General features: G+C 41.9%; 1 protein-coding gene and 1 long non-coding RNA gene across 2 annotated transcripts in view; one reads left to right on the top strand and one right to left on the bottom strand.

Moving 5' to 3' along the window:
- The window catches only part of SKI (SKI proto-oncogene), a 98,743-nt gene that overhangs the window by 7,846 nt on the left and 73,014 nt on the right, over positions 1 to 17,883 (top strand). The gene's annotated exons all lie outside the window — the stretch shown is intronic.
- Positions 8,773 to 16,499, bottom strand: LOC134161595 (uncharacterized). The gene is made up of 3 exons (XR_009964044.1): positions 16,152 to 16,499; positions 15,925 to 16,052; positions 8,773 to 8,841 (listed from the first exon to the last, which is right to left on the bottom strand). It is a non-coding gene; the product is annotated as an uncharacterized LOC134161595 (long non-coding RNA).

Genomic DNA, 17,883 nt, shown 5'->3' with positions numbered 1-17,883 from the left:
AGAGGTGTATTGTCCATCCTTACTGAAAACTCATGTTATTCTTGTCTATCAGCAAAGTTATTTTGGCAAGGTCAAGGACTTTGAATGGCACTGACTGCAGTAAGGAGTGGGCAGGCTGTCTATGGCTGGTGATAACTGATGATAGGAACTCACAGTGCTGGCTTGGCTGGCCAAACTGCTTTGCCATCACACAAAGAATTGCGTCTCAATGTGTGCAGTACTTAGACCCAGAAAATACTTCAATTCTCACCTTTTGTGTGATTTTTTTAATAGGCAAACTTTGGAATTGACACTATCCCTCTTATTTAGAGGGAACCATCTTGGAACAGTTATGCTAAATCCAATGGGGGATTCTTGGAAAGAAATTAGAGCTTAGGCAAAAGTAATTTAGGCTGAACTGTAGAGAATCTATCAATAGAATACTGTCCATTACTAAGGTAAACTATTTTAGCTGAGTGGCCATAGAGCACTTAATTCAAATTGATCTTTGTGTACAGGAAGCATTACTTTAAAATGTAGTAATATAGTGTGGTTTTGTTTTAAATTTGTCAGTTATAGCATGTGTGTGTGTGTTGATGATATGCTTTATTAGATAATATCTAATTCATTTGTATGTGTTTTTTGAATCTGTGATTCTGTGAATCTGGATAATCTACATTAATAAATCTGCACATCTTTTTGGGGCCGTTTCACTCTCTCAGTCCCTAACATAGTCAATATATGTTTCCGGAAAACAATTACAAAGAAGCAAGTTTGCTCTGGAAGGATGTGCAAAGGAAGTCCCTTCCTTTCCTTGTATAGCCTCATATGTCTTATGTATTTCATTGTCAGTGCAAAGATTCAAATTCAGTTTATTACTGAAGTCACCCATTCCCATGTCTTCTGGAATGCATGAGGTTAATCTGAAGGTTAGGGCTCTGGGGCTGGTCCTTCAGCTCTCACTCCAGCAATCAGCCAGTGTAGTAATTGGAACCAGTTCACCCACAAACCACAGAAGACTTGTGTATGTTTTAGACTTCTTCCTGTGTGTTGACTGGCAGTCACAGAACAGAGGGGCAGATTCTGGCCCAGAACATGTCAGTGTTGGGACAAAGGAGCTTCACTGAGCTTGTGGGCCTGTTCTAGGGTTGAGGGCAGAACCCACAGTTCTGCTTCTGCAGTATTTTAATTTAGCTCATTGATGAGGTTTTGTTTTATTTGATGGTCCTCTGATCTGGATAGATCTTACTGGATGGGGTGGTGGTTTCTGCAGCTGCCAGGGTTCAGACTAAAAGGGTTTTGTCTGCTGGTTGCTACTTGCAATTGAATTCTAGGGGTGAAAGCCTGCTGGCTGATGGTGGTGGGCTCCTCAGCACCCAGCTAATTATTTTGCCTTGACTTTGGTTGGATGAGGTAACAAAACACTGATTCAAATTCAGGCTCTGATCCTGTCAGTGTTTGTGGACAGGGCTGTCCTGGAAGCCAGTGGGAATTCCCATGTGTGGAGCTGTTGTCATTGACTTCATTGATGGTTTGGTTGCTATCACATAAAATTGGGCTTTTCTAAGGACTGGGTGTGTATTAATACAACCTGATAAGCTGCATGGTCATATGATCTCTTGAACAGGTCCTGCCTCCCTTACTCATGTGAAGTAGTCTTTCCTTGGTTTACCAGTCTTATTTAAAAAGTCACGGGAAATGGACATGAGGATAGAGACTCTGTGGATATGTAAAAATTGCAGCATCATTCTGTATGCCGGAGGTAAACAGCAAAGGAGCTAATCAATAACTTGGTTTCTGGCTTTGTTGTTTATTGATTTATGTACAGTTACCTTTGCACGTGCTTTATAGAAAATGTGACTTGGTTTTCTGTGGTGTGTTTTTTTAGGTATTGTTTTAAATTGAAGCTGTTTGTGTTTCGGTGTGGAAATCAGTTGCACTGGAAGCACAAGAATTGCTTAGGCTTTACGGAATAAAAGACAGCAGCAAGGTTAACAAAATAAGATCCAGCCTAGTGCTTGTGTTTTTCTATGACAGATTTCAGTGATAAATTCAGAAGACATGTACCCTGTGCTTTGTTCTTCGTTCTCTGCGCAGTCAATGGTATCGTTTTAGAGAATAAGGTCATTGACTTGGATTGCTTCTTGGTTTCTCAACCCTTTTCACCAGCCAGTTTGTGTAACGTCTGTCTGAAACGTTGAGTAAGGGCATTGAAATAGCAGACAGGATATCAAGTGTTCGGAAGTCTGGGTTAAGTCTAAACAGGCAGCTCTGGCTGGTGAAAGGGGAGCAGCAGCCCCTGAGCTCGGTAACACATCTGTCTCTGTGGCAACAGCAGACTGGTCTTTGCATCCCTGTTGCAGCTTCTCCCCTCTGCTCCCTTCACACCCGTGTAATTAATTGTGTGTGGGTGCACATCTTTTCTAGAGATGCGTCTTGATTGTTTCTTAGTGGCACAGAATTGTGTGTAATGATGTCTCTTTCTAAGGATTGCATAAGTTGAAGCGGATTTCTCCACTGGGAGAATTATGCAAGTTTAAACTGAAATGTATTTACAAAGCTCTTATGTATGTGCTTTCTGACTCTCAATGCAGAAGGTGATTTATTTGCATCCTTAATTGGACAGCATCTGTTAGGGTTGGAAGGAAACCCATTCCGTATAATTTCAGTCATATCCTGCATTTTTATGAAGGCCCCTACCCCCTTCTGCTTCCTATGTTACCTGTTTTAGAGGCTCAGATTCTTCATGTCCAAGGCAGGGACACCTTCCACTAGAGCAGCTTGCTTCAAGCCCCTGTGTCCAACCTGGCCTTGAACACTGCCAGGGATGGGGCAGCCACAGCTTCTCTGGGCACCCTGTGCCAGCGCCTCAGCACCCTCACAGGGAAGAGCTTCTGCCTAAGAGCTCATCTCAGCCTCCCCTCTGGCAGGTTAAAGCCATTCCCCTTGGCCTGTCCCTACAGGCCCTTGTCCAAAGCTCCTCTCCAGCTTTCTTGTCAGCCCCTTTAGGTATTGGAAGCCTGTTACAATCCAAAGAATTAGTTTTGTGTGGCTTTTTGCTTGTTTCTTTTTTTGCCACAACAGTAATTTTTGCAAAATGGGTAAAGCCATATCTCATCTTTGGGCCACATTCAGCAGTAGACAGAGTAGAAGTGGGAAGTGTTGTGAATTACTCTGTTACACTGTTCAGTGGATTTGCACAATTTGTTCAGAGGCCTTGGTCTTCACAGCAGAGCAACCCAGGAGTTCCCTTTCTAAAGCCTGAATTTTCTAGAAACATTTATGTGAAAATGTTTTCTTATAATTGCTTAATTGATGCTTCTCTCAGCCCAGTTGATTCTAGAGGACAGATGGCATAATATTATTAAATTACTGTATTTTAATTATTCTGTAATTTTTAATTATTAAAGCTCTAAATACAAAGGGAAAAAGAAAAAGGAGTGATACGGGGGGAAAAAGGGGTAGAGAGAGTTGGCAGTGCTGTAACTCCTATTGTCTTGTGTTTCCCATATTACCTGCATCATTTACAGCATTGTTTAACTTATCCATGTGTCTCTTCAATAAATCTGGTCTCTCTGAAGTTTTGGTGACAACTAACCTAGCTGTGCTGAGGCAAGAGTGGATCTGTCTGCACACCTTGAATTAGAGATCAGGCACTCAGCGCTTTGTGGCTTTAGCTTGAAATTCAAGTTGCTTTGAGTCATCCCTTTCCTCTTTTTTTTTAGGTGGAAAAAAGGAGTGGCTGGGAAGGGCCTGCAGCTAAGAAAAGAAAGCATAGAATTAGGTTTTAGAGATGTTAGTCTTGGCATTTGGGACATTTGCATTTGTACTGGTTGTCACGCTTTGCTTTATTTTGAGTTTAGCAGTTCACTGTTCAGGATGAAAAATGTTACATATCTTTTTCCCATTTACGTGACACATGCTTACTACCCTGCAAGAGCAGGAAGGAGCTGGAGTATGAGCTGTGGTTTCAACCAGTTTAGTAGTAGCAGCCTATGGATTGTCCTACCTATAGTTTCCATGCTGTGGTGCACAACTGACTCAGGTTTTTTTCTGATGGCAGCTTCTAATTTTATCAGCCGGAAGACAGTCCACTCTTCAAAATCCAAAATGAGTCAGTTGAGACCAATTCCTAAGAAGGAATTGGACCTACTGCCTCTCTTGAATTGACGGGGTAGTCGAGGCAATGTTTTGCTCTGTGGTTTGACTCCAGTGAAGTCAATGGGCTTGGCCCAACTTTATCAAGTGCATCTTAAGAGTGGAAATTACTTGTCATAGCTTCTGAATGCAGTCACTTTCTCCTTACTGGTTATGATTTGGGGGTCAAGTTCTCCTGAGATTTTACAAGTGAAAATGTGAGTCATGTGCAGGGTTTCAGTGGCATTAGCTTTTCAGAAGTCTGTTTCAACATTTAAATTCTACTCTTACAAATTTACATAAAAATTGATAATTCAGGTTTGTAACAGTTTTTCAGATTTGCCCTCACTAGCTGGACTAATTTCTTGGTGCAGTTTGCCCTTATCACTTGATTTGATTTCAGTAGATTCACACAAAACTTGATATGTTTGTTTCTAAGAGGGACATTCATTCACGTTCTCCTTAAAGAGCAGCTGGATCCTCTCTTATCCTTACATTAAAGTTGCTGTAGTTTTTGTGTAGTTTCTTTTCTTAATTAACCCACCCCCTTTTGAACTCCTTCACTGCCTCAGTCAAAATCGTAATCCCCTGTGACATCTGAATAAATTGCTGGAGATGGTTTGAATGTCACAAAGTGAGCATTAGATCTCAGGGAAGAGGAATATGGAGACCCCTGGATCCTGTTTCTAATGAATCTCTTAAGTAGGAAAAGGTTGCTTGATTTTTTAAAATTTTAATTTAAAAACCAGGAACAAATTTGGCTTTAAATTCTAATTGCAAAAAGGAAAAATTGAGTTGCTCCAAATTCACCCCACTAAATCTACCTCAGTAATGATGAAAAAGAGGCTCCAAGCTGGCTTTGTGTAACTTCTGTTTTGGCAGAGGAGAGCTGCAGTTCTGTGGGTTAGATTGCTGTAAGGCGAAAAATGAATTGCTACCCTGGAAAAGCTTCTTAAATGGCTGGCATGGCAGAGCTGTGTTCCGAGTTGTAGTTTGGAGAAGTAAGTTCATCATGAGTAGCTCTGTGGCTCCTCTTCCTGCTGTTGTGGACACACTGGTAGCTCGTTGTTTCGGGGGGTGATGGTGGTTTTGTTTTCTGGTTTGTTGGTTTGTATTTTTTTTCCAGGCTCCTTGCCCGAGTGCATCTTGGGATTTCCCTTTTGCTGAATGAGCTGCTTGTGTGAGAGGGAGGAAGTGAGGTCCCTTCTGGATTAGGAGGGAATGGGGGTGGAGGGTGGGGAAATGTCCTGTTTCATATGCAAAGCACACTGAACTGGGAGAAAAAAACACATGAAAACCTTTTAAGAAAACCATCCATGTCACAGGCTGGTGGAGCAGCTGCTGGCTTTGTTAAGGAGAATATTAAGGTCTCAGAGACTTGCAGAACCTTTGGAAAATGAGATAAAGGATGGGATTTTTATTTTTTCTTAAGATACAAGCTGAGGCAAAAGAAGTAATCTCCTTATCAATATCTGAATGGAATGTAATATCAGTGATGTGATACCAGCTTACACAACAGTCAGAATCTCAGTGAGATACGCTGTTAGGGCTGCTCTCCACTTCCTGAGATTTTGAGTGTAAAAATGGTCCTGAATCTTCAGTTACATCAGTATTAGCTGTGTGTGTTTTGATTGCCATTAAGTTTCTCCTGCTTGGTCTAGTAAGTGATCTAGCAAAAGAAAAAAGTAGCTCTTCTGACCTTAACAGCTTCAGCTGAGAGCAGTAAAACCTGTGCAACAGAAGAGCAGTCTGGTTGAGAAAATGCTGCTTTTTTTCTTGTATCAGTGATTGACATCAGGAATCGGATGGGAAAGTTTCCATAACACTCAAAGTGAGGAGGGCAGCTACACTTTGCCTGTAGTCTCCAGTCCTCATCCCCATCTGGGTTGGGTCAGTAGGAGATCAATTAAAATAAGATTATGGTGAAAAAACCCAAACAAAACCCCAGACCCTTGCTTGTATTTGTCCTATTAAAGATAAAATAATGCTTAGTGTTAAATTCCATTTATAATGCAGATGCAACTCCCTAGCTCTTGCCTTTTTATTACTCAGTCTCACGTGTCCAAGCAGACACCACTGCAGAGCATTAGTCTGGCTTAGGGCTGCAGTGTCTGTTGGAGTTGATGACAGTGTGGTATCAGCATCATCTACGTTATTGGCACGAGCAGTGCGAGGCTGACCCTGTGGTCAGTCCTGTTGTTGTTCCTAAGCTTGTATGTATTCTAAAACATGATTGCTTCAATTCCCGGAATAAATGGGGCTGCCGTTAGATTAAAAAGTTTGTTCTTGGGTTATTGGTATAAGAAGCCTCACTTGAAAAAGGAGGCTATGAAAAGGAGCAGCTCGCAGAACTGCCCTTTTTGTCAGGATATGCAAGTAGTAAACTTGACGGCAATCTCACCTAATCCTGTTTTACTAATGGTGCAACTCTAGGCATCAGAAGCATTCTGATGTTTTTATTGGTGGCTGAATTATAAAATCCTTTTGCATCAAGATAAAGAAGCTAAATGTCTTTTGTATTGCTTTTATTTTTCTAATTTAGAAGATCAGAAATGATAGAGGTTGATAATGTAATAATATTAACACTTCAATCACACAAATATCTCTGTTGCACAAGTACAACATTCAGAGACAGAAGGAAGTGCTCTGCTGCAGGCCTGGCAGGTTTCTGGTTTGTATGCTGAGCTCTTTTTTTGTACAACATTTCCAAATGCTAAAGAATCTCATCCTTTAAAAAGGGAAGTATGGCAGCATCCTTTCTGCAGTGATTACCTCCCAAAAGTGAGCAGATATTAACTTCTGCTGCAGTATCTGCCTGTGTCTGGTAACCAGCCTGAAACAATGAGTCCATTTTATGTTGGGAAATTGTGTTCTTGACTCTCAGTATTTATCCACTTAAAGAAAGAAAATCGTCATCTGACATCCTTGGAGCAGTGCTTCTGTCAGACTAGTTTCGTCCTGCACGCTTCAGGTCATTTATGAACCATGTAGCTGGCAGATAATTGCATGTTTTCCTTGACTTGATTTAATCTTGGAGTCAAAGGGTTTTTTTCCTGCCACAGATCTGAAAGTTTTCTCAAACCTTTCTTAAAATTCACACTAAATTTAGTGGCAGAGGCATGCAGACATTGACATTTTTTCTCCTACAGTGACTGAAATGAAGTTATTTGGGTTTTTTGTTTTTTTTTGTTTTTTAAGCTGAAATGGATTCTCTTGGATGTAAACCCATTTTTGGGAGTAACAGCTGTGCGTATGAGCAGGCAGTAATGATCACAGGTTACAAGTAGGGGAATAGTTAGCATGGCTATAAAACATTTGCTGTAATTCTGAACGTTGCTGTTGGAATCACTTATGTTCTAATGTTCTTAACAAAAGAATGTTGAAAATCTCAGCTGAAATTTTCTATTTCATTCAGAATCTGCCATTGCGTTTTCTCATTGCCCTTGGTTGGTTTTACAGAGCTGCCTTTTGCACAAGGAAGTGCTTGTGTAATGCCCAAGCCATTCCCATTCCTCAGTGAATGATATGCAAATCTAGTCAATTAAGCAGGGGGGATTTAATTAGCAGTTTAAGTTCATGTGTGAAGTGTCTTGCCTTAATTACTTAACAGTTTTGTTGCAAATTTGCTGAGGGTTTTTTTTTCCCCACAGAACTATCAAAACTGTGATTTTTTTTTTTTTTTTTTTTTTTTTTTTTTTCCCCCTTTCTTTTCTTTCTTTCATTTTTGGTAACTTTTTCAACTCTCAAGTATTGCCCAGTCCCTATGCCTCCTGCGTTGCTCCTGTGTGTGCATCCCTCTACTCGGAAAGCTCTTGTCAGAGCTGCGGGGACAAAGCAAAACTCTATTGTCTCAGGTAGAACAATATATTTAAAAAAGAAAAAAATAAGGATTTTTGTTCTTCAGATATGGAATGAAAGGCCTTTTTTTTGTTTTGGGTTTTTTTTTTTCTGTTTTGTTGTTGTTGTTTGTACTTAGATGACACCATTGTAGTAGTATCTGTGTAATAGTCTAATATGATTGCCATGCCTTGTATTGAATGGTGGCTTTTGTTTCCTATTCCGTCTGGCCAGGTTGCTTTTCTGCATCACTGCAGTGTCAGTTTGTTGCTGTATCAGTGGCGTTGCAGTGATGCAAATAGCTCAATGATAATACAAACAAGAACACTTCTGGCTTTTTGTTATACACCTTCTCATTTGAAATATCTGAGCATGTGAGAGTGGCACCATTCGATTCTGTGGTTCCCGGGCCATCCCTGCCATTTGGAGTTCTGATGGGGCTGTCTTGTGGCTTTGGATTTGATTTCTTAAAACATTAAGGGTGGGAAAATGTGTGATGGAAGGTTGTGGTATTGCCCATTACTCTGTTATCACTCATGACTTAAATATGCATCAGTTCTGTAAGACAGGTTATCAATTGCTGTTTTTAGCAATTTAGCTGTATCACTTCTCGGTTTTATATTGACTGTCACTCTGTATTGTTTGTAGAGGTCTGTTTTGGAAAAAACCCTTTGTTCTAAAAGCCCAGTATGCATTTTAGATTGGGAAATCACACACACAAAAAATCCTTGGAGCTCAAATGGGTTGCTCCATAGTCCGGCCCAGGTCCATCTGATTTAAAACACTCAAATTCCAGCTAGGTGTTGGTTCTTTTCTTCCATTTCTGTCTTTAATCCTCCCTTCTTCCAGTGTGAGAATCTCTGGGAATGGTATAACTAAGGCAAAAACCTGGGAGACAGAAGAAAAGAGATTAATTTCTATAAATGCCTCCCTTAATAGGCCCAAATCACATCTGAATGTGTCCCAGGACAGATACAGGTATGTTGCCTTCCCTTCCCAGCACAGCACGGCAGATGGTCTGGCTGCAAAGAATCCTGGCATGTTGCAATTTTTAGTATAACTTGGTACAGTTCTGTTTTGATACCCATTTTCATCAACAAAAATAGTATTTATCCCTATGATAGCAGATCTATCAAAGCCAGATATGAATTGCAAAATAGAGTTTGTCATCTGTTGTCGCTGGCATACTGGCTCTAAAGGATAACCTGGCTTTCATGCTCTTAGCCTGTAGGTATTTCTCTCTCCCTCACTCCCACCTCCTCTCCTGAAGTTGCCCAATACCAAGGTGCTGCTATAAATGCACATAGCCAAATAGGATTGGTAACTCCTGAGAAAGTCTGAGGATGTTTAGCCGTGAAGCATCTTGGTCCTCAGAGCAACTACAGTACGTGGCCAGTGATCCTATGGTTCCTTAAGGGACCCTGTTCTCATTATGGTCAACCACTGCTCGTTTCTGTAGTTTGGATACACAATAGAAATGCTTGGGAAGTCAGGGAAGAAGAGCGTTGGGTGGCAGGATACTGAGCTGGGCTTGCCTAAGTGAGCACTTGGGAGTACATCTGGTGCTCTGTGGCTTCACCAGTAGTTTCTTAGGATGATGGGCTGTGTGGCTTTTATGGTAGAAGGGGTTTTATTGCATCTTGATTCCATTGCTGTAGGATGTTGGAGAGCCCTTCTCTGATGGACTTAAAGTGTCCCACATCTGTGTCCCACAGCAATATGCTGATGGTGATTCTTTTTTACTGCTTGTCAGCTCCAGTTTTGGGTCAGTGAACGTGAGCATGTACGTGTATGAAGGAAAGGCCTGGAAGGAACAAGAACAGGATTGTTACTTAGTCCGCTGCGCCACAGATTTGCAGGTATTACCCAGTGATTGTTTTAAAGGATCTGTTCTTTAGGATCTGACAAAACTTCTTGGTTTTCCACCAGTACAGTTAGAAATTTAGCTCGTTTGTCTTCTACAACACACAAACTGCCAGTAATGTCACTCTGCAGTTGATGGTGTAGTGGTGACATCCTCAGTTTAAAGCTTTTTGACTTGAAAACGGGCTTTCTACCAACCAGGAGCTCAACAGATGAGAATAAGGAAGTACTGCATTAGTTCTGGTGACTAGTTCTTGCATCTGTGCATCTGTAGAGTATAGATTTTAAATAATTTAAGGCACAGATTACTGCCTGCAGTAGCTGTGTTGTTAGAATCATTTCAGTCAGCAGACATCCAGACTGGGCAGAAGGCAAGGATGCTCAGGTTTCTTTCAGATTCTTTGATTAAAGGATCTTAAAGATTTACTGCAGCACCATATGATGGGAAATTCACCTTATTAATAACTCTTTTTATGAAAACAGAAGAAACATTTCTGAATCAGAAAACCAGAACTCCTCATTCCATATCACATCTCTTTGTAAATTGCTTTTGTAAAGCAAAGCTGTGGTGTAGGTTTTTTTGTCTTCTTTTTTTTTCCCCTTTCTTTCTACATCTTACAAGTGAGGATTGAAATCCCATATGTATCTGCACCACCTCAGCCCCCAGGATTAGTGGAAATCACACACTTCTAAAAATGTATTGATAAAAACATCCACCTTTTCATTGGATGTATTCATTTCTTATTTTTTTCCTGTGCTTTTCCAAACTAGGTTCTGGAGGCTCTTTCTTCAAATTTGATATTATTGTTAATCTTAAGATCTTGCCTCTGTGCGAGGCTGTGTTTTAATAGAATTTCTCTCTGGTTCAGCCAGGGCAACCCTTTTGTTGCACTTTCTTTGGGATAATGTTCCCATGTGCTGCAGAGGTGCTGACACATGACCTCCTTACACATAGAAAATCCTAAATGTCCTGCCCCTTGCCAAACCCATCACACAACTGCCCATCACCCCCTTTTCAGGATCCCAGATGGTAAATAGCAGCAGGAGGTGAAAGGGGAGCTTTGTCTCCATTCTGAGTCCTGTTTTAAGTATTCTGTGTCTGTCTGTATCCCTCTGCTTTTCCCACCCTGCCCATAAATTAGCAAGCCAGCTTTTCTGACAAGGGAAGACAAAATGTCCATAAGCTGCAGTAGCATCACCTACTGAAGATAACGTCTCTGAACAGTCCTTAGTTTCATTTGATTTGATTGCGATCTCTTCTCTATTTGGGTAGAACTCTGTCCTGCTCGCTACAGTATTTAGGGAGATGCAGCTTGTACTGTGTATCAGGCTGCAATTGAAGTTTACCTACAAACTAAAAAAAAGCAATCCCTCCAAAACCACCCCCCCAGACCCAAAACCAAACTACAAAGATCTGCTTGTCTTGTTCTCTTGGTTTTTAAAGCTGAAATCACAGGAGGAGCAGCAGTTTCTGCTAGATGGGGAGCACCAGGAGCAGCTGGCTTTGAGTGTATAAAGGGATTTATCAGCCAGGCAGAGAAAGTAGCAGAGATGTGGCCAGTGAATGCAGTGCAGACGGAGCTGCTGTGCAAATCGGTGACAGTTCTTAGAAGCTCTGCTTTGCTCCTAGGGTTCGCCAGGCAGGATATTGTCTCTGCACACTCTTTCTGTGGAGTTCCCCTCAGTGGCAACAGTTTCCTCTTACTTGGTGCAGGAAAGATGATGTGCGCTGTTGTGCAGGGGGGCAGTTGTGTGGAATAAACTGTGCTGGTGTTGCTTCTGGAATAGTCTTGGCAGTATCTGTACTGAGATAGATGATAGCTTGGTATTTGTGATTGGGGTAGTAGGTGTGAGTGACATATAAAATGTATATACGTTGATCTCCCAAAATGAGGTATCACATCAAAGTATCGGTACAAAAATAGGAAAACTGGTCACTTTTTTTTTTTTGCCATGTTACATACAGTTTTCATATTGGGTGGATCTAGTGGCTTCTGCTGAGCAGCACTGATTCATGTCAGCTGAGTATCTCCTTGTTTTGAGGACAGGTTGTTTGATTTTCTTTAGCTGAGGTCACGCATTCTCCTTAACCCCTTGAGTCCAAACCCGCCGTGTGTTCATCCTGAACCTGAAACCTGGCAGCTTTGTCTGAGATTAGTCTTTTCTCTGACCTGGACTGCAGCTGACATAACAACTTTCCAGTTTCAGCTGGCTGGAAATGAGACACTGGTGAACTGAAATACTGAAGGCTTCATGGAGTGGAAGTGCAAGGCCTGTTTACTCTCTGGTACCTGAAAGGGGTATTCGTTTTTGTTTGTTTGATTTTATGTTGCAAATATTGCTGTAGAAATCCTGTGTTACTGCCAAGTTCCTACCTAGCTTTGGGATGCCAAGTGATTGTCAGCTGGGAAGCTGCTGGGAGGGTTTTAAAGCAGTATTGCCTCTTTTGCAAATGCCATGGCTCTCAAATGTAGAATGAATCCACCTTGGACCATTTTTTAATGAGCCTTCATTTTTAAGTGATGAGCAATGTTATGAGGAAGAGAGCTCTTCCTCTGTTTTCTGGGTAAGAATATTCTGCTTTCCACATTGTAAGTTAATTAGCAAAGGTCTTTTCCTCTGGAATCTCCTGCATTTCTCCTGACCTGTAATTCTATGTATAGTCGTCAAGTAAAATAGATCTGATGAGCTCAGTTATGACACGTTGTGTTTTGACAGTACATTTTGTTTGTACTGAGTCAATACTTTCGAAGCTGTAGTTGCATGGTCACTTTAATTTGATATATACCTACTTGCTGCCAAAACTCCTTTTGGCTTCTGCCCTAACACCAGCCTACTGTTCCTGTCACCTTCTTTGACTGTCACTAGCGCTTTTATGGCTGCAGAATGTGCAACAGCTCACGGGGGAATCAATCTGCCTGAAAATTAGTCATTATATAAGGGAGAGTCACAGAAATTAACGAAACAAATGTGCTGTTGAGTGTACAGAAAAGGTGAGTCAGGGTGGGCTGGTTGGTTTATTCACTGGTATTACATGGTATTATTTGTGATTGCCAAAGGTAGGAAGGTTTCGGTTAAAAGCGGTTTAATCGTAGAACCAAACAATATAAGGGACAGTCTCACAATGGTGCGAGTGTGAATTAAATAGAATCAAAGATTACTTCTTTAGGCCTAGCTTCTTTAATTTGTTAAACTTTTGTGTAATAGATGTGGCTGCTAAAGATTAGGTCAAGTGTCTGTTCTTTAACACCTTATTAGGCTGTTGCTCTCAACGATGAGCTGCTGGGAATGCATTTTTTTTGCTTTTTTTTTTTTAAGAAAGGCTTTTGATGGATGAAGATGTAAAATGAATAGAAATAGTGTCTCCCTCTTCCTCTTTCCTCCTACTCAGCGCTCACACACAGTCAGCCCTGGGGTCTTTTCTTTCTGTGTGGTTGGCAGAACAGAGAAGAGGAAGAGAGAGAGGTGGAGACTGTCTGGGACCCTGGTGCTGTCAGGAGAAGAATAGTGGTGCTGTTAGCGCTAAATCTGAAGGGACAAGCTTGTGTGTGTATGCTGCAGCAGCCAGTGGGCTGAATTAGTGGCCTTTAGGCACTGCTAAGAGGCTAATTGAGTCACTGGTACTTGCTGATTAAGCCAGCAAATCCAATAATGGATGGATGTGCATGTTTGTGTTTGGTTCTGTGCTCTGAAAAATAATGCAAGGTTTTCCTTAACCCTTTCCATTTTGCTCAAGTTATGCAGTAGCTTAAGGAATATCAAAGCATCTAAATAAATGTTTGGGGGAGATCTTATTCTATTCTTTTCCTCCTGCTCTGTGCAGTGGGATTGGATGAGAAGGCATTAAATCAGTTCCAGTAGCAATTGCTGAACTCTACCATTTTTGAAATTGCTGTCTTAAGTGAGCCTTTAGTTTAATGTGGGATAATCCAAATTGTGAGGTAACAGAAGGTGAAGAACTGAAGCCGTCCATGATGGATGATGCATCAATGCCATGTAGGGATGGCAGGTGAAGCCTATGTTGGAATTTTGGTGGGCATCCACCTTGAACCACTCCACCTTTCTGAGTTGTGTTAGCAATGCACAGGTGATGGTTGCACCACTGTCCTGGGTTCAGCAGCAGCAGTCATTTTTCTCCTTCTTAGTAGTTGGTGCAGTGCTGTGTTTTTGACTTTCAGCCTGGCAACAGCGCTGATAACACCAATGTTTTTAGTTGCTGCTCAGTAATGTTTACTCTGACCAAGGACTTTCTGAGTCTCATGCTCTGCTAGGGAGGAGGGGAAGCCGGGAGGGAGCAGAGACAGGACACCTGACCCAAACTAGCCAGAGAGGTATTCCATAGCACAGCACGTCATGCCCAGTATATAAACTGGGGGCAGTTCCCAGAAGGGCTAGATCACTGCTCGGGTTGGGCTGGGTATCGGTTGGTGAGTGGTGAGCGGTTGTGTTCTCTTCCCTTATTTCCCTTATCATTATTATTATTGGTGGTAGCAGCAGTGGGTTTGTGTTATACCTTAGTTACTGGACTGTTCTTATCCCAACCTGTGGGAGTTACATTCTTTTGATTCTCCTCCCCATCCCTCAGGGAGCAGGGGGGAAGCGGGGGGAGTGAGCGAGCAGCTGCGTGGTTCTGAGTTACCGGCTGGGCTTCAACCACGACAACCACTGCTGCTGAGTATCTCATGTAGTAAACGCATAAACAGCTCAATTATCAGGTATAAAGATCAGGATCAGAATGTAGGTAAAGAAAATTCTAGTTTTGTGTGTGGGTCATGGGGGGAGTACACAGAGAATCTGCAAAGCTGAACTAAACTTTAATACACCCTTCCATTATATTTTCTAATCCACTGTCACTCCTGAAATCTGCCCACAGGCTCAGGGCCCGCTTTGTTTTTGCCCAGGGTGGTTGTTACGATGATTGTGGCTTGATTGACTGCAATGGAATTATTCTGAATTTAGAACACTCAACTGGAGAGCAGAATTAGCTTCTTGTGTTTTCCTTTGAAGTATTCAGTGCTGCTGTGCTGAGGGCATATTGCTTTCAGTGATTCTTTCTCATTGCGTTTTTAACGTTTAAGGAGAACAAGATGCCTCTCCATCTAAACCAGAAGGACATGGATGAAAAAATAGGAAGACTCATAGAGGCGAATGGTGGGTTCAGAACCTTGTGAGTCATTGCAGGGAGATTGACAGTTTGGGAACATGAATGTGGAGGAGTGAGGATGGGATGCTCAGGGGCTGATGAGATAAGGGAGTCTATAGAATGTCAGCAGAGGGGTCAGCAGCAGCGGGCATCTTATTCCAGAGTTAAACTTAGGCATTGGGAAATGGCATTCCTTGATGGCAAACACAATCTGACAGTTCTCAGCTAGCTACAGTATTCACTTCCTCCCTCCCCCCCTCCCCCCCCCAACTGCATATCAGTGGATGCTTTGGAAATCATGTCTGTTCTTGCCTTCAAAGCAGCAAGAAGAAAATATTTAAAGCCACAAGCACACCTTGGAGACTGCAGGGTAAGTCAGGTTAGCAAGAAATTTCCATGTAAATTGTGTCCCTGTTCAGGCAGCTGAGTTCTTTCTTCATGTGGTCAATGTGTTTTACCTCCTATGCAGAGCTTTTTGCAAAAAAAAAAAAAAAAAGCCATATGTAGCTCTTCACTTCTGTCTGTCCTCCTTTCTTTTCTTTCTTCTTCTTACTGTGCATGTGAAAGAATTCACTTCTGTTCGTGGGCAGGCCTGGACTGGATCAGCTCCTGGAATTAGCTACACAGGAGTTCATTCATTCCTCCTCTGAAATTACTTGATGTTTGCTAGGATAACTTGTTATTGTTATTACTGAAGGTGCAGGGAGGTAAGACTGCTTTAGTGGGTAGGGCAGAAGATTGAGGCAAGAGAATTTTTTTATAGTCTCAGCTCTTGACACCATTTCACTGGATGACCTTGGGCAAGTTACTTCACTGTGAAAAAGGACTAATAATATTTACCTCCCTGCCCAACAGGGGTCTTAAACAGGATTTCTGTGAAGCATTTTTGCATATATACAGGGTTGTATTATTTCTGAGAATTGTTGTTTCTTTATGAATATGTATGAAAGTTGCTAAGACATTACCTCATCTTGGCAACTCATTACAGGCTTGTGGTTTCTCTGAATTGAGGTGGTGGCAGAGACAAGGAGTGTTGTCCCCAGAAGCTGTTGACATCCTCAGAAGAGAAAGTGGCAAACCCCATTTCTCCTTCCTAATTAGCACTGTGTTAAAAGAAAAATGTATTTATTCTGAGCATGCAGCCCTTTTGGTAGCATTTTGGGGAAGGGGCCTAAGAAGGCTCCTTTTGGACTAAGTATGTATTATTTTCTGTAAAGCTTTTTGTGAGATCCTATAATGCAGCTCTTCGTGCTGAGGGAGAAGGGGAGAAATCACGATGAAACATTGTGTTATAGTTTTATTTTTGACTCCTGATGACTGGGCTTTGATGGGGGACTCGGCATCACAGAGACCCACAAGGAGGTTGCACAAGCAAGGTCACTCTTGTGGTGTCCAGGAAAACTTCCTCTTTCCATCAGTACCACAGTGCAGCTGTGACAGTGGTCATCACTGGGAGGGTTTCCAGTTTGTAAGGGAAAGAAGGATGTGATCCTCATCTGATTTGGTCTTTTACGTAGAGTAAGCAGGAGCATTGCAGGGAGATCATAGCAAACCTGTGTTGTTGAGGGAGCATTTTCTTTGGCAGAAAATAAAAACCATAGGCATAAGGTTGCCTATGCAAACCGTGATGTGCTGCGGCTCAGAGTGACTTGATACAGCCATGACCTTAGACTGAACTACTGCACTGATCTGTAGTGGTGTTGGTGCCCATCCAGCCACCCACTGCTTATTTTACCATATATATGTATTCCCAGATGGCATGTGAAGAATTAGTGGCATTGAATTTGGGCCTCTGGCCATTACTCTTGAGCGCTGCCAGTATTTCATCAAGGTTCAGTTGTCCTGTCTACTTAAAAGGAAAAAAGAAAGGCTTTTTGTTTTGGGTTGTCACAGGCCTCCATGTTTGGGTTGAAGCTGTTGACGGACAGACGTGCACGAATACCGAGTACTTTGTGATAAATGTTGCAGCCTTGTAGTTTGCAGGTCTTCTCAGGTGATGTGAGTCAGTTGTATAATGACAGCTATCAGATAACATCTCCTGTCCCAGCTCAGAGTGAGCAATCTTAGATTTTAGTCTACTGTGTTGGCAAGGCAAGTTTAGGTCAGATAGAAACCTGTCAAAAGCTCTGATCTGAATAAATAACTGTGCTTCCTCCTGTTCTGATGTCTTGTAGCTTGTGCTTTTTGGCCAGAATGTTAACGCTCATCTCTAGGATCTCCTTGTATTCACTGTACACATTGTGGGTAGAATGAATTAAAAAGTGAGCTTGTGACATGAAAAACATAAGCTGGTGTGGAATGGATGTAGCATCACTGCTGTTCTCAGGAGTTTGTTAGAAATTTCTAGAGGGCTCCTGTCTCTTCCACAGGTCCAACAAGTTGAAGGGTTCAAGAGATGCAATGGACTTTCACACATTTTAGGGGGAGTGCTGTGATAAAATAATTGGGTTTAATTACATTAGTAAAACATTTAGTGCTCACTCTTACCCCCTAAAAACCTGCCAGAATACCTTCAGGAGTGGACTTCTCTGCATGGCTGCCCATCACCATGTCCCTTCTCTGGGACTTGTCCTTGCAGCTGGTTTTCAGCTCAAACTCAGCTGAGACTTCCTGGAGTTCTGCACTCGCTCTCAGGGTTTTTTAGTCCAGCCTTTTGAACAAAGGCTGCTGGGGGTTGTCCACTTTGGTTACAGAAACAACTTTATTTTTGAGCTTTACCACAGAAGCTGTAAACCAGAAATGCTTCATGTGAGCACGTAGTGTCCAGTCTCCAGCTGAATCCCCTGCAAGACTCTGAGCTGGGATCTCTGTGCATTGATTCCCTAGTTGACAGGGCCATCCATTGTGCTCTTTGTGTTGTAGGTTTCTTCGTTTCCTTAAGCCATATTTGTATTATTGTTTCTTTCAACACTTAAATGTATTTT

This window comes from Pezoporus occidentalis, unplaced genomic scaffold (assembly GCF_034315485.1).
Source record: "Pezoporus occidentalis ecotype Australia unplaced genomic scaffold, CSIRO_AGI_Poc_V1 ctg176, whole genome shotgun sequence".
Classification (NCBI taxonomy): domain Eukaryota; kingdom Metazoa; phylum Chordata; class Aves; order Psittaciformes; family Psittacidae; genus Pezoporus; species Pezoporus occidentalis.
The sequence above is the reverse complement of the archived record's forward strand: the minus strand, read 5'-3'. Positions and strand labels throughout refer to the sequence as shown.